This window comes from Octodon degus, unplaced genomic scaffold, assembly GCF_000260255.1.
Source record: "Octodon degus isolate 3935 unplaced genomic scaffold, OctDeg1.0 scaffold00011, whole genome shotgun sequence".
Taxonomy (NCBI): Eukaryota; Metazoa; Chordata; class Mammalia; order Rodentia; family Octodontidae; genus Octodon; species Octodon degus.
Window position 1 is genome coordinate 13,312,340 of NW_004524587.1, and position 8,462 is coordinate 13,320,801.

At 46.2% G+C, this 8,462-nt stretch overlaps 1 protein-coding gene across 1 annotated transcript in view; it reads right to left on the reverse strand.

The window, feature by feature from the left end:
• Cdh1 (cadherin 1) overlaps positions 1 to 8,462 on the reverse strand; it is an 82,384-nt gene that overhangs the window by 65,333 nt on the left and 8,589 nt on the right. The gene's annotated exons all lie outside the window — the stretch shown is intronic.

Sequence of the window (8,462 nt, forward strand, 5' to 3'; positions counted from 1 at the left end):
TTAAATTGAGGGCCGGGGAGATGGCTCAGTGGCATAAGTGCCTGCCTAGCAAGCACAAGGTCCCAAGTTTTGTCCCTGCTACCAGAAAAAATAACTAAAATTTTTAAAAAAAATTAAAATTGATAATTCATCTATAGAAACATCCTAAAGAATAAATGTGGCTGGGGAGATAGCTTAGTAGAATAAGCGCTTGCCTGGCAAGTGCAGGGTCCTGAGTTCAATACCCCGTACCTCCAATAAAAAATAAATAAATAAATAAATACCTGGGAGGTGGAAAAGTCTTTAAAAAAATAAAATAAATGTGTTCTACACCCACAATGTGCCTTTATGACAAAATTGCCATTAAGCTCCGTTATATGCAACTCCACTACTTTTTTTTTTTCTTTTTGGTGGAACCGGGGATTGAACTCAGGCCCTTGTACTTGCCAGACAAGCACTTATTCTACTGAGCCATCTCCCCGGCCTCCCATTCCATTACTCTTGTTATGAGTTTGGGGTTTTTTTAAATCTTTCCTCAAATCCTGTCTGTAGCATTTATAGAGTTAACTATTTTATCCTTCATCCTACCTCCCCACACCCAGGGGAAGTAAGTATGCAAAACCCTTAGGTAGTAGTTTGGAAAAGAAAAAAAAGTAATTAAAGGGAGCCAATGAAGCTCCAAAATAGCTGTTTACAAAACTTCAGTTCCTAATCAGTCTTTCAGATTTCAAATGGCGTCCAAGGAGCCAGTAACACACTTTTATTCTGGCTTCCAGCTCCATTTATGCAAAGGGCAAGAACCTAAGAAAGGGCTTTGGGGTTCGGCAGGTGGTCTTTGGGTTCTCCCTGGGCCACAGCAGCAGAAGACCTGGGATACGGGTATTCCCAGAAAGGCCCTGCAGAGCACAGAGGGGGTGGAGGGTGGCGTAGCAGGAGACACCCCTTCCCCTTCCCAGGTAGAGGAGCTGGCTTCTGTTTACTAACTGTAAATGAGAGCGTTCGTCCGTGTAATACCTCTTTACAAACTGGTTCAAAGATGAAGACATCACAGGTGAACAGGTGAATTCTCATTTAATACAGAGATGCAACAGACTTTAAGGTTATTAAGGGGCTGGAGATAGCTCAGTAGAATAAGTGCTTGCCTGGCAAGCTCAGGGTCCTGAGTTCAATCCCCAGTCCCGCAAAAAAAAAAAAAAAAAAAAGATTCTTTTGACCTCTACCAACTCTGACTCTGTCCCAGGCCCTGCCCTCACTGAAGCTACTGATTCATGTACACACCAAGAAACTAGACAATTTTTAAGGTCTTTGCCTAGACTTTAGCATAAGGAGGTTCTCTGAGGTTGCAGAATTCACTCAGGGATTTGGGCTGCCTTATCAAAGGACTGAGGTGGGTGGGGCAAGATGACCCAGGTATGACCACAGTGTCAGAAATGGGCTATCAGAGGGCTAGGGAGATAGCTCAGTGGCATAAGCACCTGTCTGGCAAGCACAAGGTCCTGAATTTGATCCCTGGACCCCCCCCACAAAAAGAGCTGTCAATATTCAGAAAATGCCCCCCCCCCCAGTGCCTCAACCCCTGCCCAGGAGTCTTACCCTGATCCTCTCTACTGCAAGTTCTGCCCCACAGCCTCTAATTCATTCTCCTCAGGAGAAAGCCATGCCTTTTACAGGTATTTAACAGGAGGTTAATTGACTCTCAGCTTTCTCAAAAGGCCGGCAGCAAAGGTGGCTGGGGGAAGAAGGCTTCAGCCTTCTCAGTCCTTGCAGGTGGGGAAAGAACCCTACAGAACCATTGACAGGCACAGTAAGAAACTAGGCAGGAACTCCAAGAAGAATAAGGCCACCAAATCTGGTGACAAAAGCTGCCTGTGGGACTGATAGTAATCCTGACCCTATTTCACACACCATCAGGGAACCTGAAGACCTAACACCTCTCTCAGTGCCCAGGACTGTGGAAGAAATTTATCTCTTGCCATCAGAAACTATCCCAGAGGCTTAAGAGAGACCCTCAGCTGACAGAGCCTCCAGCTCTCAGCATCTAAATTGCTTGACTGCTGGGGCTGCTGCTGAGTGGTACAGCACTTGCCCACATGCATGAGCCCTGGGTCCAATGCCCAGCAGAGAGGAAGGAGGGAGAGCAAGCAGAGATCCTAGTACTTAGGACTAGGCAGCAGGATCGCAAGTTTGGGCTGAATTCATCTGGGCAACTTAGCCAGACAATGTCTTTAAAAAATGAAAACATAAAAAGGGCTGGAGGCCGGAGAAATGGCTTAGTGGAATAAGCACTTCCCTAGTAAGTGCAAGGGTCTGAGTTCAATCCCCAGTTCTGCAAAAAATAAATAAATAAATAAATAAATAAAAAGGGCTGGAGATGTATAGCTCAGTGGTGGAATGCCCCGAGTTTGATCCCCAGCTCTGCTTAAATAAAAAGAAATCAAATAAATAAATTAGTGCAGACACTGTCCAAGATATATTGAGTGAAGAGCAACCGGGGAGATAGCTGAGTAGAATAAGTGCTTGCCTGGCAAGTGCAGGGTCCTGAGTTCAATCCCCAGTACTGCAAAAACAAAACAAAACAATGATTAAAAATGGGGCCGGGGAGATGGCTCAGTGGAATAAGTGCTTCCCTGGCAGGCTCAGGGGCCTGAGTTCAAACCCCAGTTCAAAAAAAAAAAAAAAAAAAAAAGATATACTGAGTGAAAAGAGTGAAGTGCACCATTGTGTGTGGAACAGGCTACCTTTTAGGTAAGCACCCTGGTGCACACCTGTGATCCCAATCCTGTGGCAGTGAGGGAAGAAGGTTGGGAGCTCAGGGCTGGCCTGGATCATGTGTCCAAACAAAATGAAACAAGAGAATCCCAAATAACCAGACCAAAAAAGCTTCCTTTGGTGTTACAAGGTATGTCTGTGGATAAAAGTCATCATTTCTAATTTAAGAAACACTGGAAAGGGGCTGGTGAGATGGCTCAGTGGTCTAAAGCATCTACTTAGAACAAGCTTAGCAAAGCACAGGGACCGCGGTTCACTCCCCCAGCACCACATGCCAGCCAGCCCCGCTCCCTGGTGGGCTGAGCTGGCCACACACACACACACACACACACACACACAAATAAATAAACAAATTTAAAAAAAAAAGAAACACTGGAAAAAAATATATAAAAAATTAGCGATGATGCCAGGCATGGTGACATGATCTGTAATCCTACCACTTGGGACCTGAGACAGGAAGATTGCTTCAAGTCTGAGTCCAGCCTAAGCTGCATAGTGAGTTTGGGGCTAGGACCAGCCTAACTACAAAGTGAGACCCTATATCAAAGAAAAAAGAAAAAATTGGGGCTGGGAAGATGGCTCAGTGGAATAAGCGCTTCCCTGGCAAGCGCAAGAGTCTGAGTTCAATCCCCGGCTCCACCAAAAAAAAAAAAAAAAGGAAAAATTAAAAGCAATGGTTATAAAGAGACTTGGGCAACTAGAATTCACCAGGAAAAGCATCATTAGGTATAGGTACACAGGAGGTAGAAAAACTTTGAGGTCAGTAGACCTGGGTTTAAATCTCTTCCTATTCCATTGCTTTGTGGCCTTGGGCAAGTCATTATTATTCTCTCAGAAGATCAACACTCCTTCTGTAAAATGAACACAATCCTAGAATCAAGTTCATAGGATGGTGAAACCACGTGGGTACAGACTATCAATCCACGCAGGTTAGCTAGAGAGAGGCAGCGCAGCCGGCAGCCCTAGAGATACACACACACAGCTGGAATGAGCGCTGGGTTAAAAGGAGTATCGTTCATTAATTTTTTTGCCCTCTGGTGTTACGAGTAGATCCCAGGGCCTGTAAGTGCTAGGTGAGCACTCTACCACTGAGCTACATCCCCAGTCCGAAATTTTGAGAGGTCAAGGAACAAAGAAATATACTTCATCATCTTTTTGTTTTTCAGATGGGATATTGCTACTAGTTCACAATGGGCTTGATTTCCAGCCCCAAGAGAAAAAGGAAAGAAAATTCCTTAAGAGCGTTTGCTATGTGCCAGCACTGAAAGCAAGCTATAAATTTTTAAGACAGTCTCATTATGTAATCCAGGCTGGCCTCAAACTCACTGTGATCCTCCTGCCTTAGCCTCCCAAATACTAGGACAATAGGCAAGCGCCACCATGCCCGGTGCAAGTGCTAACTTAATAGCTCATTGCAACCCTATGAGGTAAGAACTTGGGACCTTGCACTTGCCAGGCAGGTGCTTAAGCCACTGAGCTATCTCCTGCTCTGAGGTAAGAACTTTTACAGGTGATGGGTAGGGGCACGGAAGGGTTAAGTAACTTGCCTAAGGTCAAATGGCAAGGAGGGGTCCCTGTAGAGATTGGAATCCAAACAATCTAGAGCTTTAGCCACCCTCTCTAGTTCAGCTTTGCTCTAGAAGGCTCAGAGACTCATTCTTTCATCTGGTAAGAGGCTGAAAGAAAACAAATACTGAAAAGTCACCACCTTGACATCAAATCTCCTTTGAAACCAGAAATAAAATCTCACACCTGGTAAGTGACAGCGATTTGTAGGGTGAACAGCCTGCCAAGTATTTTGTTCCCAAAGTCTTCAATGGTTCAGGTGAAAGGGTTTGCAGAAAGAAAAGGAAAAAGAGCAATCAAGACTGAATTCCAAAGTCCAAAGAAAAATCAGCACAACATGGAAGTTTCAGAATCAAAGGCTACAATGACCAGCCCTGAAAGACCCATCTGCAAGGTGAAGGAGAGGATTTCTATCGGGCTCAGCCTCCACCTCAGCCTCCACGTGCCTGGGATCTCAGCAAGCCACACTGGGACCTTTTTAAATGCAAATTTAAAATGAGACAGCACAAGATACAGGAAGCATACCCACGAATCATTCTCTTCATAAAATTTAGTCATCACTGCAAGCCTGGGAGTTGGGGAGGTAATGAAACCGACCATGTGATCATCAACTGGCTGCCAACCTCAGGTGTTTTCTCTAAAACCCCTTCACAACTGGGAGGGAGGCGCCTAGTTCCAGTATCTCCAGGGACTTCTGAATAAGGGCTGGCATCGGAAGTACCTGCTTCTGAAGGGTGATGTCACCATCCTTGAACCCTGAGACTGAAAGACCTTCCCACCAGGGGCCTCTCCATTCATGACTCAAGGCCCTGCCCCACCTGTCAACAACTACTCAGGTATTTGTCCCACAGCTGACTCAAGGGTGACGTTTTCTGATAGAAAAGCCACAACTTCTCCCACAAACAACTTGGTCATCTGTTCCCTCGTGGGCGCTCCCACACCACAGTGCCGTGGAATGTGTGGAGGAGGAAGTCCAAAGCCTGAAATGTGCATAATGGATTCCTACTAAGTAGCAGGTCCTGGGACACCAGGAGGAAAAAAAAAATTGCCTGAGGTCACAATAGACTGACAACTGCATCCCTCTCCCTAAGAAGCTTGGGAAAATGTAACATGCTGAGCACCAGAACACTATTCACCGTGGGCTGGGCCACAAGCCTTGGGGCGGGGTGGCAGGAAAACAGCAACAGATCCGGGTTTGAATCTGATACCTTTCAAAGAAGAAGTGGTGGTGGTGAGCCCTCAGGGATTAGTCTCCTGCAAATAGGGACCTGAAAGCTGTGGAGGTCCAGTCCCAAGGCCCAGCGCAATTCTACACAAGAGCTGTTCTAATTCCAACATTCTTTGAGCATCTCACTTCTTCAGGCCTTTACACAAATGTCACTCTTGTTAGTAAGGACTTCTTCAAATTCCCCCACCCCCACCCCGCAATTCACATAGCTTTTATCACCTTCTCTGCTTGGTTTTGAGCTCACTTTGTAGCCCAGGTTGGTCTCAGTCCTCCTGCTTCAGCCTTATTTTTTCTCTTTGTATGGATCATTATGTCTTCTCCAGTTAGAAAGGAGGTTCCACAAGGGATTTTTCTCCGGTGCGGGCCCTACTTCCTCCCCAGCACCTTGTGCAGTATTTGCAGGTGGTCAACATAGATTTGTTCAATGAGGGGAAAGTAAATGGCTCTGTCCTCTCTGGAGGACTTCTCCCTCAGAGCAGACACCACCCTTTCCCTTCCCCTGACGACCACACCTCACTAGTTAGCTGTCTGCAGGACCTAGGTGGCGCACAGCTTTTCCTAGGTCTGAGGTTTAAGGACACTGCGTGGGTAGAATACTACAAGTACCAAGTGCCAGGCACCTCTTCCTTTTTCATGATCAGCGCAGGCTAAGACTTTTATTTATTTTTGAGATGGTGGTAATAGAATCTAGGATGATCTACCACTGAGCTACACTCCAAAAGCTCCAGGACAAATTTCTTTTAGTACATCCCCAATATTGCATGGAATAGATTTATATTAACAAATTAGTCACTGTTGATTTCAAATCCAAAGTAACTAGGGGAGGGGCTGGAGAGATGGCTCAGTGGTCTAAAGCACCTACTTAGAACAAGCTTAGCAAAAGCATCAGGGACCGCGGTTCAATCCCCCAGCACCACATGCCAGCCAGCCCGCCCCCTGGTGGGCTGAGCTGGTCGGTCGGTCGGTCGGTCTCTCTCTCTCTCTCTCTCTCTCTCTAATAAATAAATAAATAAATAAAATTAAAAAAAAAAAACAAAGTAACTAGGCATCTTGGTAAATCTCAAAACACTGCCAGTCACGCAGCTATTTTCCTAAAAGCAGGGTGATGTGTCTTATGACTTTAGAAGATACCATCTGCACTATGATCCTCTCTCCATTGATAGTTTTTGAGACAAGGTCTTGCTATGAGCAAGGCTGACCTTGAACTCACTGCGCTTCTCCTGCCTCAGCCTCCACAATTGCAGGTGTGCACCACCATGTCCAGCTTTCAATGCATATTTACCGATCAGAGCCGTGAGATTTTTATCTCCAGCAGGATCTGATTGAGTTAGCCTTGTTTAGTTTCAGCTTTTTTGCATTGCTAAGACCCTTCCCAGCGTGTCTGTAATGCCCAAAGCTGGAAAGACACCGCGCTGGGTCTTGAACAATTAATGGGCTGCAGGATGGGAAGGCAGCAGGTGGGAGGTGCTGGGTGCACAGGGAGCACTCAAGGAAGGTGTTACTCTATTACGCGAACAACAGGAAAGCAAACAGGTGCTGGGCTCAGGTGTCTGTTGAGATTTTGATCTGGTGCTTCCTTACACCCAGAAGAGCAGGGCCGAAATGGCTCGGCTGACCTTAGACTGCACAGCAAGCTGTTTTGTGACAAGACAATTAGGTAAGGTTACACCAGGGGTGTGTAGGGCTCCGAGGGACTGGGGAGCACACAGCAGAAGCCCAGCCTGAGAACATCTCCAGCTCAAGGGGAAAGTTCATATTTTCCTTAAGAAATAAAATTCCCATCGTGAAATATCCCATGGGCAAAAGAAGGCTGGGGATTTAGCTCAGTGCTAGGGTACTGGACTGGTGGGTGACATTCTGAACTTCTCATTTATTCATTCATTTTTGTTTATGTATTTTAGGGAAGGGTTCATAGGGTATTCAGGGTCTCACTACTAGATCGGCCTTGTAGTGATCCACCTATTTACAGCCTCCCAAGAGCTGGGATTACAGGCACGTGCCACCACGTCCAGTCTCAACTGCTGTCTGGGGGTGGGGCTGGCAGGGCAGGCCAGGTGATCAAACTCGCAGACCAGGGGATTGAACCCCCAAACCCCCAGCCCCTATGCCTGCTTGCAAGTGCTTTAATCAGCTGAATTATTTAGCCCTCCCCTATTCATTCATTTAATGGATAAATACTGAGCAACTATTGTGCCAGCTCTGGACTACCTGGAATCCCCAAAATAAAAATTCCTGGCCTCCTAGAGCTTATGGGTTTTTTTGGGTTTTGTTTTGTTTTTCTCAGAACCAGGGATTGAACTCAGGCCCTTGTGCTTGCCAGGCAAGAATAAGATTCTACTGGGCCATCTCTTGGGCCCTAGAGCTTATGTTTTAATGAAGAGGCACACAATGAAGAGAATATGTGAAATACACAGTGTGTTGGATGATGAAAAATGCCAGAGGAAAAATAAAGCAAAACAGGAAAGGGAGTCCTGAGGGGTAGAGGTTAGTAGCTCCAAAGGGGGTCCCAGAAGGGCCTCCACAAGAGGGGGACATTTCAGTTAAGTCTTGTAGGACTTACAAGAGTGATTAGTGAGGACACCACAGAGGAAACAGCAAGGCAAAGGCCCCAAGGTAGAAATGTTTCTAGAATATTCCGGGTAGGTACAGCTAGGAAGCAAAGCCCTTAGGGAGAGTGGGAGCTGAATGCCCAAGGTGAAAGGGCTGGGTTGGAGAGAGGGGTGCAGAGGACGGGAGCTTTGCACATAATAGAGAGGGCTTATTCTGTGTGAGATGGGGATCCATGAGCCATTTTGAGCAAGAATGATTATTTGCTAACTTCATTTAAAAGACAACTCAGCAGTGGGTGTGGTGGGGTATGCTTGTAATCTCAGCAGGCAGGAGGCTGAGGTGGGAGGATCTTCATGAGCTCAAGGACAGC